Here is an 11,445-nt window from a genome sequence, read left to right as displayed (position 1 = left end):
AAACGATATTTGTATTTTGTGCAAATCGGTTAGAGCTCTCGAGCGTATACGTCGCTAGGATGAATATACATACATATGTATATATATATATATATACAAATAGCGTGACCAATTGCGAAAACGACATCCGTCCTAATCGAATACCTTCAATTAATATCAATAACCAAAGCGTGCAATTATCATAGATCAAACCATCCATTTTCAGTTATTTTCCACGCTACGTGATTATCACCAGTTGCGCGGACACCAGCAACTTGTATTTATCCTCTCTGTATATCGAAGATGATACCTGAGGAGAATCTATCGTTATATATATGCTTATCGAACATTCGATCGAAAAATTCAAGTTTTTCCTCTCCGTTGGTCGTTGGCATGGTTCGAGCAGTCTCATGATACCGGGAAATCCGAGCGACCGAGGTTTTGCACAATTTTTATTGCATCGGTAAATATTGTCGTGTAATACAATACAGTATATATGTCATATATATATATATATACATATATAGATAGAGGTAATATAGCAGAATGGTTGGTAAGTGAAATCCTAGACAGTGTACGATCATTTAGTTGTCTCTTTAATCTTAGCGAGCATCGTGGCACTATTAGGAGTGAAAGGCTCGTATAAAGACAGTGAATTAATCGGCACCCTCGTAAGCCTGCTCGCGAGCCCTTTGTAATGCTAATTAGTTTTCAATTAAAGCCCGAGTCCCGTTCCACGCGGCAAATTAGCTTTTAACCAATGGCGATCCGAGCAACTTTATTTCCTGGCGATTTTCAAGGAGAGTGGACCCTCTGGACTCTGCACCGGGACAAGCTTTTAGCCCCGACCACCCCTTCGCCATTTCACTTTTATTGTATTACCTGCAACCCTGTTCTTCCTATCTCTCCTCTTCCTCCAACTCCTTCCTATATATATATATATATATATATATATATATATTTATATATATATATATGTGTATCTACAGCCATTCGCAACTTTCGAAACCTTCTTTGTGCCACATTCATTGGATTACGACAACAGCAATAATTGATCAAACTCTTAATTTCTGGTCAAACGATTCCAGTAATTTCGCAAAATAACCACTGGTTAAATATTTATAGCGCGTTAAAGCTGAGATAAAGATGTCCTCGACAATACGATGTTGTCTTCTGGGAAGGAATCAGCGTAGAAATTTTATAGAATTTCAGGCAGAGCGGGCGACTCGTGAAAGGTTCCGGTTCACGATAATCGCTGACTAATTTTGGGATTCCGGCTGTTTGTGCGATGGAGGAGAGGATGAAGAAGGGTATTCCCGCCATTGGTTATTGGAATGGGAGAGATGAAAAAAGAAGGAGAGGAGAGAAATCACGCGTTCGAGGCGCTTCCGGCACACGGCGAGTGGCGACCAAACGACCGCCACGACGTGACTCACAAACTTGTTTTCGCTTCTCCAGTTCTCCTCTCTATCGTCGCGTCGTCGTCCCGAACGCGCTTAATCGACTGATTCGCGTTGCTTATTTGCTGCTCGAGTTGCTTTCTCGTTGGGAGAGAAGCAAAGCAACCAAGCGACTCGCTCCTTTCAACAGTGCATGCCACCAATCGCCCTTGTATCTATCGCCGAGTCTTCGATATACTTACTTTTCACTTTAACTCGGCAAAATTTACACCCGCTTCTCCCCCCTCGACCACCTATAAATATATATCTGTCCCGTCGCGAGAACACCACTGTATATAAGCAACACGGGAAACCTCCTGAAACCGATACAGATATAATTTCTCCATACACCACTCCACTTGGAATCTCTCGCAAGAAAAAATTACAACCACTGATACTCTGGAATATCTAATTTTCCCAATTAGAGAAACAAACTCTCCGGGCAAAACCTTTAAACGGAAATAAATTTAGCACAAGCGTCTTCAAGATCCGAGCGCTGAGCTGGTCTTTCGTGAGAAATCCTGACTATCCCAATTGTTCATCTCGGATCAGCTTGCTTTCTTTCTTTTCTTTCGCGTTCCACTTGCATCAATATTTTAAAAAGATAGTACTCGAGTTGAGAAGATGCGGGTAAAGTTCCCATTCCGGAAATGACTAACGAACAGCTTTTACGCCTATCGTTTCTCTCTGATATACGTACGCACACGCACACATACATCCTGACACAAAAGAACCTTATCTCGATATAAGCTTCGAAACACTTTTTCTCCCTGGCATAATTTTTTCGTTAACTTGCAATAAATATTCGCGAGAAAGGTCGTATACCATACCGCTGAAATTGTATACTCTATTGATTTATATCAACGGTATTTGTAGTATCGGTATGATTAATTAGATAATTTGCGAGCGCCGATAAGTTTATGCGTTTTACGAGCGACATACGGTAGGTTTGCACGCGTCCAACAATTAATGGCAAGTGAGGAGATGAATCATGATGACGCGAAAAGAAGAAAGCTTCGCGTACCAGTGTGTCGTCTTGACAGTTCGCTATTAGCAGTATTTTCAATAAATTAACGTTTTAGAGCTTCCTGCTCTGCCCCCTCTGCAGACAGTATCCGAGAACCTGCTTTACACAGAAGAAAACTGTGATAATAGCCAACACCTTCAACTTCTGTATATATACCTATAGCTATTGTGTATATGTATATATATATAAATTGAACATTGCTGTGTGTTTTATAATACAACTTTTTCCATCCTTATTGTTAAAGTACTGGTCGTAACTGCAAAGTAATAGAGCGAGTAAGCCCGGTTACATGCTCTCTACATTGGCAAGGGTCACTTAACGCCAAGAGATATAATAGGACAATGAAACGACGACGAGAGTCAATTTGGTAATTAAAATGATCTTTCTGCGCATTATTTCCAACATGCGATACTACACCTCAATGTAACCAAGTAACATTACATATTTATATTTCTGCTCTTAAACCACCATGGTTATATTAACGATCGATACTTTTGTAATTGGAAATCGTATAATTCTTTGCGCCATTTATGGCATCCTTTGGAAAAATCCAATACGTAACTGTTTGAGCTGTGCGTCCTTAAATAATTACGTTTAGTGAACAATTTAAGTTAAATTAAATTTTTAACAAGCTTTTGTTCTTTGGAAGATCATTACTACAATTGCGAAGGACGAAGCGAATGGGATAATTGCCATTATTACGTATTCCACAAGGATCGAGCAAATGGGTCACTCGAGTGAGTCGAGCAACATTTTTTTACCGATTCGCTAAATTTCTCTCTCTTCGCATTCGGCCAATTCCTTGTATCTCTCCTCGCTATTAAGTTCCTCTCGAAACTATATAATTCGACAAAAAATGGTGTTTGAAATCGCACGGTAATTATATACGTGAAATCTGAATTTTTTAGCTGAAGCGAGCGAAGGCGAATTCTACAAATATATACAATAATCAATTGCATCCTGATTAGAAGACAAGTTTAATTATCGTCATTATTGACGGGAAGTTTCCTGTTGACAGTACACCATCCTGTCAGTGGTTTATTAATAAATAGCGCTAACTGTCAATTTTTCTCGTTGTATATGTGCGTTCCAAATGTACGAAGGAGCCCTTGTTGTATATTTTGACTGGATGATTCACTGATCGGTCCCCCTTTGGCCGTACGTACCTCGTAGTACACGCTCGACGGCCGATGCACTTTACCAAGCACAACCGGCAGTCTCACGTCGGGGCTGCTCCAACTTGATCGAGCTTTTTTTATTTCCCGAATCAGCGACGTTCAACGTCAAATAAACCATCTCCGTGCGTCAATTTATTTGCGCGCGGGAACCACGTCGGTACAGCTTTAATTTGGCCGATGAAAACTCAACGAAATTCTCTCTCCTCTCTCTCTCTCTCTCTCTCTCTCTCTCTCTCTATCGTCTATCTCAATGATTCACGATGGTTCTGTACGTTAGGAGGGGGGGGGGGGGGGGGGGGGGGTTAACGGTTAAACGGAACAATTGGAGAAGAGGGAGAAAAATCGTTGGAAGGCGTAAAGATAGGAATCGGTGAGACGCGCGAGATAAGGACTTGAACGGGTTGAAGAAATTGGATAATGAAAGTGGGAAGAGTTGCGCGCGAGTGTTTAGAGTGAAGCGTGTCGTTTGGTTGGTGTGGATGGATACCATGAGAGTCGAGAGCTATCGTAAGGCGCATAGGTTGGCTGGGGCACACCATTCTTGAAGCAGCTGGTAGCGGTAGTAGTGGTGGTATTAGTGTCGATGGCGCTGGTGACGAAGAGGAGGTTGATGGTGATGATGATGTTAATGTTGCGAGCAGTGATGCTCGGGACTCACGCTAGCCATCGTCATTTCTCGCTACTTCGCCACGCGAGAAAGCGAAATAGCCTCTCGATCGACTCGATCTTTACTCTTTCATAAACAATAATAGTCTCCTCGGTTGAAAAAGTAAGCTCTACATAAAAACAGTGATAGGTTTGTTTACTAGTGTCTCCTTCAGCCTCGCGATTACGTTTCTACGGTATTCCTAAGCGTTTTATTGTGTGTGTGTGTGTGTGTTGTTAGTGAGCGTTGATCTATTCTCAGGGTCATACTTTCTTGAGAGTTATTCCAGTGTTTACCAGCAAAAGCGCACGGGGACACGTTGGACGGAGTGTTTACCAGCCGGTATAAAAAAGCATTAGAAATATAAGCCTGTCGACCATCGATCGTCACGTGAGTAAACTGAGATGTAGGAAAAACTTATTGGGAAGTAACAGCATCGCTATCGCTGTCTTCTTTGAGTTTCGGTGTAGTGGAGAGCGTATTTACTGCAGCGCTCGAAACACGCATAATTTTCTTTTATAGCATCAGCAATTGCATTGATTGCTTTAATAAGAAAAACGTTTCTACGACTCTCTCGTCATTTTATCGCGTCCCATCAAAATGGTTGCAGATTGTAATTAGAAGGTTCGTGTACGTTATGCCCGTCATGGTCAATCATCTTAATCCCGTAGAAGGAAACGTCACTTGACCCCTCTGGCATTATCTGCTTCGCGCAAAGGTCGCTTGGTCCTCCCCTCCCCTCAACCCTCATCTCTCCCATCTTCCTACTACTCCTTTTCCCACGCGAAAAAATGGAACGAGCCAGAGACACGCGAGACACATTTGAAACGGTACGCAAACGCCGTATGTCCCGCGACTCGCCGGTAATTAAAGCAAATTTACGACCGCGACCGGTCGACGTTTGAATGCGAGCTCGCACGGATGCTGAGTGATTCGTCGGAATTCGCGCCGAGGTTTTATCTCGATAATTCGACCGGCGGAGGTGAAACGGTTTTTTCATTGGTAAACTTGGCACTGATGGTGTCTTTGCAACGAACGGGCCGGAAGTACGCTTGGCGCATACGCGGAATGCACGCATATTCGCGCGCGCGGTCACTACTCCAGCAAGAGCGAGCTCCGGGCGACCGGCGACGGACGGGCGACCTCCTGGAAGACACACGGGCGACCAGTTCCTGTCGAAAGCGCACTCCGCGCGTACACCGAATCGCGATGCTTCGTTCTTCCACTTATTGCGGTGCCGCATGTGTGTGTGCGTGCTATGCACCAAACGCGATCCGTTCCTGCCAAGGCCATTTCTCTCAGTCGACGCCTCGCACTGCACTTTTTATTATACGCAAACCCACCCCGAGCCCCGTGCTTCCCCACCGCCGCTCTGTGTAACCGAACACCCGATTAATCTCTTTTGCACGCACGCTGCAGCGATAACTGTTTTTCTCCTCGAATTATTGCAATCCAGCTCTGTATCGCAGCTGGTCATCCCTCCCATTTTTGACGGTTCATCGCGTTATTCAAATGTTCTCTCTCTGCGAGGCCGTTCGTTCGTTCCAAAGGCTCTCGTCCAAGCTCGACCGGATCTCGACGGAGAAAATTCAGAGCCCCGTGAAAACTCGTAAAGCATCCAACGACCACGCGAATAAACTGGAAAGTGCGCGCAGGCTTATAACGAAATATGATTACGACCCGGTGCCTATAAGAAAGCGATAAAAAAATTACGATCGTGTATATCAGAGATACGTGCACTTTTGCCAGGATGTACTGCTAATCGCGTCACGCTTCATCGATCGTATGAAAATATGAAAGCAGCATTCTATTATTAACTATCGAGTTGTTACACTACTGGCGTTAATTTAGTCTCGCGTTACGAAGCTTTTGTTCGGTATCGCCGAGTGATTCATTGGACCAAATAGAGCACGAGTCGAATCTTCTAGCAATGTACAATTGTTGAAAATAATTTAATATTCAAGCGATACGTTCACATTTTGAGAAATTCGCTGATTCAAGCGATGATAAAGACTGAAAAGTTTTTACGCAATAGAAATACTAGTCGGAGATGCGTAGCTGTTGTAAAGAGGCCCTTGAATTCTCTATTAGAGCGTTCCAACCATGATATTTATCGTCGATGCGTGGAAGTAACTAGATTTTACCGCGTGGGTGGATGATAATAGGAGTTTGCGGACGACTCACTCGTATTACAGGCTCGTACGCGAGATCAATCGGGGAAAATAAGACGAGGTATAGGAGGAAAAAATTAGATGTATTGAAGGGAATGGGGTGGCAATGGGAGGGGGGGGGGGGGGGGGACTAAAGAGACGCATGTGGCTCGTTTACATTGAGCGGCGTGAGTTCCAGTGAATTTATAGGGGTATGCGGGTTGAACCGTTCAGACAGTTCAGTTAATTTCATCACGATCGTTCTTAACTGTCGTAGTGCCATCTATATGCGAGACCACTCAAACAGGCGACTTAAAATGTTGCTCTCTCTCTCTCTCTCTCTCCTCTCTCCATCAATGTCACACAAGCTGTGCTTATTAAAATTACAAATTCACCGGTTGCTACAAAAATTCCTCGTTCAACGCTCGAGTCAAACGTCACTCTTCCAAAATTGGTGTGTTTGTCATTGAACGAGAGTATCGTGCGAGAGATTCCGAGTCTTTCCGGATCTTGTCTGATTGGCTCCTCTCGTATTTTTGCCACGCCCTGATTTATCCACGTTGTTTCCGAGCTGTAAATTGCCCGAGCAAGTTTTGAAAAGGGGAAAGCTCACGGGGAAAGAGCGGTGGGATTGTAACGATTCGAGAGTGAGCTCTATTTTTATAATAGAACGCGACGGCAACGAATAAACGAGATAGCTCTGTTTTCACTATTCCCAGGTTTCGTCTTCCGCCGATGGGTGTGCGCACGAACCAAAGTTGAAAATTTACGCATGACAAATTTTCGCGGGAATGGCAGATGAAGATTCATATTGCTTCCGTGAAAAAGAGGCAGAACGGAGCTTAGGCTTGCTTGAGAAAAAAATTATACTCTGTTGACGTGTAGCATGCCTGGTTCGTTCAAACGTTCTCGTAGTCCCCCTTGTTTTCGTAAGAACTTTCGTCGCGATACGTCGTCGGTCGTAAAGACCCCGTTGAAGGAAATTCTTCCAACTGTTGCGATATGCCAAAAGAACAGAATTTATCGTAATATCAGCCCAGAGGTCTGACTCATCTAACAATGGATAAACAAATTAATTTGCTCTCGAGTTAGAGTCCGTTCCGTTTTCAACGGCAACTAGCAGCAATTCTCTCGATTCGTCGTATTGATGAGGCATTCCGGGGGTAAATATACCTGTGGCTGTCACGCGAGTGACTAAACTGAACTCCGAGCTGCAAGTGCTGCCATCTGCTGGCGCCAGCTGCAAACACCCGAGATTCAACGCTAGCAGCAGCGCAGCAGCAGTTTTAGTTAACCTCTGTCATGCTCTGCCACGCTTATTTCTTTTCCTTTTATGCTGATCGGCCTGACGCGCTACATTTCAAATTCACAGTTATCCAACTTACGTGGAAATCCAGCGGACTCGTGGAAATTCCCGGAAGTCGATAGAGCTGATCGAGGAATCGCAAACTCTTCGAGGAGGAGACAAATATTTCTACGCCACAGGAATTTTAATGGATATTGTTAACGATAGTGACTTATTCGGTTGGTGGATCCGAATGCTGTTGGTTCGTGCACGGTTACTACGTAATTTAGGGACTTTTGCCTCGTTAGGTCGAGCGAAGGGTAGTCGTTGAAGCAGGGCTTACTTGGCTGAAGGGCTCGTTGAATCCAACTTGAGATTCGAAGTGAATCGAACCGAACCGTCCTGAAAGAAGCTTGCGCCACGGCTCACTGTACGCTCAACTATGCGTTTAATACATCTCTCGATCTACCCCCGAGCGATTCTTTAAATTCAATTAAGCGAGAGGCAGCCTATTAACGAAATTTTATCGACTCGCGACCAATGAAATTACGCAACATCTTACTATATTGCGTTAAACTATTCGAACAACGCACGGTCTATCCACTTAAATAGGTCGAAGGGCTGCTAGATTCCCTGGCAAATTTCATTAAATCCATATATTAAATGTACGTGGAATGCTCGCGCTCGATCGAACTTCATCCCATTGCCTCGCGCCCTGCAAGCTTATCGAACGATTTAGCCCAAAACGATATTGAGAAAGTCTTTGGAACTATTTGGCTGAGCTATAATTGATATGGGGCCAATAAAAATGCTTCGTATAAAAGGTTGATGATACATCGGAAAAAGAGAGATGTATAAAATTGTGATTGAGTTTATTTCCCGGTTAACGTGGTTAGCGGGGGTCGTTGGACTGCAGCGATTTTTTTATTAGGTCGTTTCGTGCGAAATGTGGACCATCAGAGTCACGGATACGTTTTTGCGGATGAATCAAAAACCGAGAGGAGTGGTGGTGTGCACAAGTCTCGGGGGAATCCTCCTGCAGCGTTGCATCTCCTCGTGACGTAACTCCACCATTATTTAGCAGTGGAGAGAGTCCGGAAAATTGGCGACGCTCGCCACGAGGGAAATTCATAATGCAGCCGTGGCGGAAATTTGGCAGAGGCGCGCGAGCTTTTAATCGAACCATCGATATTCGGCTTTCGGTTGGCTTTGCGCGCGCGCGCACGTGCGCGACACGCATCACTGATGATGCTCGGTTACGAGTCGGCAATATGAACAGGATTAAAGCGACTGTAGCCTGATTAGGTTACCAACCTCCTGTTATCTCCAATTTCTCTTTGTTTAACTGCGATGCGCTTCATCCCGAAACAATCCCATAATAACGTTCCTCGTCGGAAAATCGATGAAATTTAATACCCTCTACATATATGTATATGTTAGAAAAGTATAACCGATCGACCAAACGTACGATCGTGTGCCGCGTTAACAAAGCGTTAGCAATAATATTTTCCAAGAGGAATATTATTGTTCGGAATAAAGAGAATGATTTTGTTTACGTGCACGCGAGCTCCGAGTAGTTGACATTGGGTAAAATATCAAATATCAATTATGGCGACCTCTCGGACCGTTAAACTACGTGTTTCGCAAGCGGTATTTTTGTCTTGGACAAATATGGAACCGTTAAACATATGTGTTAATGGCGAAACATAGTGCACGGCTTTCCAGGCAGTCTGGCGTGCGCCGTGCGCCGTGCACCGGCCACTGCCTTCGATTGCTCTCGATTAAAAGCGAGTTGCGAAACTGCTGCTCGAACGCACTCTGCTGAGGACGGTGACGTCAGCTGACCAGACGGGGAGTTCGTATTCACCACCGTGTCCAATGGTAATGAATATCTCCCACTAACCCATTATCTCACGCGTTCTTATTTTCCCTGAAAACTATCAAGTATGATTAATGCTGTTTTTCTCTCGTTTTTTTTTCTACCATCTTGCAGCGTCAGTTCCATTTAATGACAATGAAACGTAGACTTGCGCATTGGCTCGTCGAGTTGCCAACGCTTTGCTCAATGATGCTCGGTGCGGTATAATTGCTCGCAATTTATTTATTGCTATTATTATCCGGGAAATTGGTCCCACTGAAAAAATATAGCATATTCACTCGGTACGATTTAAAAATAACCGAGTATTTATGGCTTAATTATCTAGAGCTCGACTTAATACACCAAACCAATTAAATATTGGTCGATGAAAAATTTATGTGGACAAATGAATATTTTAGAAGCTACGAAGAATTTGTTTTTTTGATAAGGTATTATCCACGTGGTTTCCTCGCTTGCGATAAGATGCTGAAATTTGGGAAGCCGTCTGTCAGCCCAACATCGTCCAGATAAGAATGTTTCGTCCCGTTGTCCTATATTCTATCCTTCGTCCAGCGATAGCGAACGGACGCTTCTTCCACAGATAAATCGAAATTGTTACGTCACACTCATTTTATTCTTATTCAAAGGCGAATCAAGGCAAATATATTAAAATCCGTCGTTCGATTGGCTATAGGCTACTCCTGCAATCGATAGTGCAGGAATCGACCAATAACTTGTCAGTATCGCTAGATTTATAGAAACGATCATGGGAGAAAGATTTATATCTCCCCGCAAAGTGGCAAGTGCGGCAAGTTTCGCGGAAATACATTCACCGATCGGCAGAAAGAGAGAGAGAGAGAGAGAGGTGGGGAGAAAAATCTTGTAACTCGCACACAAAGCCAGTGGCGCGAATCAATTTCAATCGTGATCTTAACTCTTACCGAAGGTTTATGAGTAATGAAATGCGTGTGTGTACATGGTATTAGTGTTTACGCTGACTTTTTTTCCAAGCGCGAAAGGTCGACTATATTATCAGATATTGCATTATTCGAATAGGCGAGGTGAGCTAGAGAGAGAGAGAGAGAGAGAGAGAGAGAGAGAGAGAAGAAATAATTGATGTCCATCGCCAAATAATAATAGCCCTATCATACGGTATTTCTTCGATAATCCAGTCGTGCAAATTCCGTTGGATCAAAACGAGTTCTGAAGTCCGAGCAATTTAACAGAAACACGCCGTAAGCTACCGCTTTAAAGCTCTCCCATTAAACCCTAAACAACACGTGTGTACCGTTGATGACTTATCGCGCCAAATTCCACCGGAAATAGCACATTTAATATTTATGTAAATTCCGAAACACTCTGCTTCGTACTTTGAACAAAGAACATTATATAGGTATATACATGAATAGTGTGAGGGTGGGGGGTGACATGGCACCACCACTTATAGACCGAATTGCTTATAAGAATAATAAAACAACAGTTTCATCATTTCATCGTCCCATCCTATTGTATAGCTGAGTTTCATTATTCGATAGTTGTATACAAGGTGTTGCACTTTAAAAGTCCTAGGTGATTACTTCGGAAAGTATATACTAAATTCAAAAAAATGTTTCAGTAAATAATCGTTTCACTTAAAGGAGGACATAAGATGATTCCTTTGGTTTGATCTCGCAATGTCATTTAAACAACACGCGAAGGCCACTTTGATTTGTTTAAATGGAACATCCTATATACATATTCTTGTAGCTTTATTTCAAGAACATTCCAAAATACTATACCTATTAGTTTATCATTTTATCCAAACTTTTACGAGATTTTTCAATATAAAACTATAGACAGGTGAGTGGTATATCTGTGTTGCGTAGCGGTCACATAGACTACTT

At 43.2% G+C, this 11,445-nt stretch overlaps 1 protein-coding gene across 2 annotated transcripts in view; it reads left to right on the top strand.

Moving 5' to 3' along the window:
- The first annotated feature begins 4,273 nt into the window (after nucleotides 1-4,273).
- The window catches only part of spri (sprint), an 87,431-nt gene continuing 80,259 nt past the window's right edge, over nucleotides 4,274-11,445 (top strand). Inside the window, exon 1 of one of the 2 annotated variants that reach the window (XM_066727844.1) lies at nucleotides 4,274-4,659. The gene's annotated coding sequence lies outside the window, so the exon portion shown is untranslated. The remainder of the gene's footprint in view (nucleotides 4,660-11,445) is intronic. The other variant, XM_066727845.1, reaches the window with a different exon arrangement.

Source organism: Prorops nasuta, unplaced genomic scaffold (genome assembly GCF_024137725.1).
Source record: "Prorops nasuta isolate Cenicafe-Biocafe unplaced genomic scaffold, Cenicafe_Pnas_1.2 PNAS00005, whole genome shotgun sequence".
In the NCBI taxonomy this organism is placed as follows: Eukaryota; Metazoa; Arthropoda; class Insecta; order Hymenoptera; family Bethylidae; genus Prorops; species Prorops nasuta.
The sequence above is the reverse complement of the archived record's forward strand: the minus strand, read 5'-3'. Positions and strand labels throughout refer to the sequence as shown.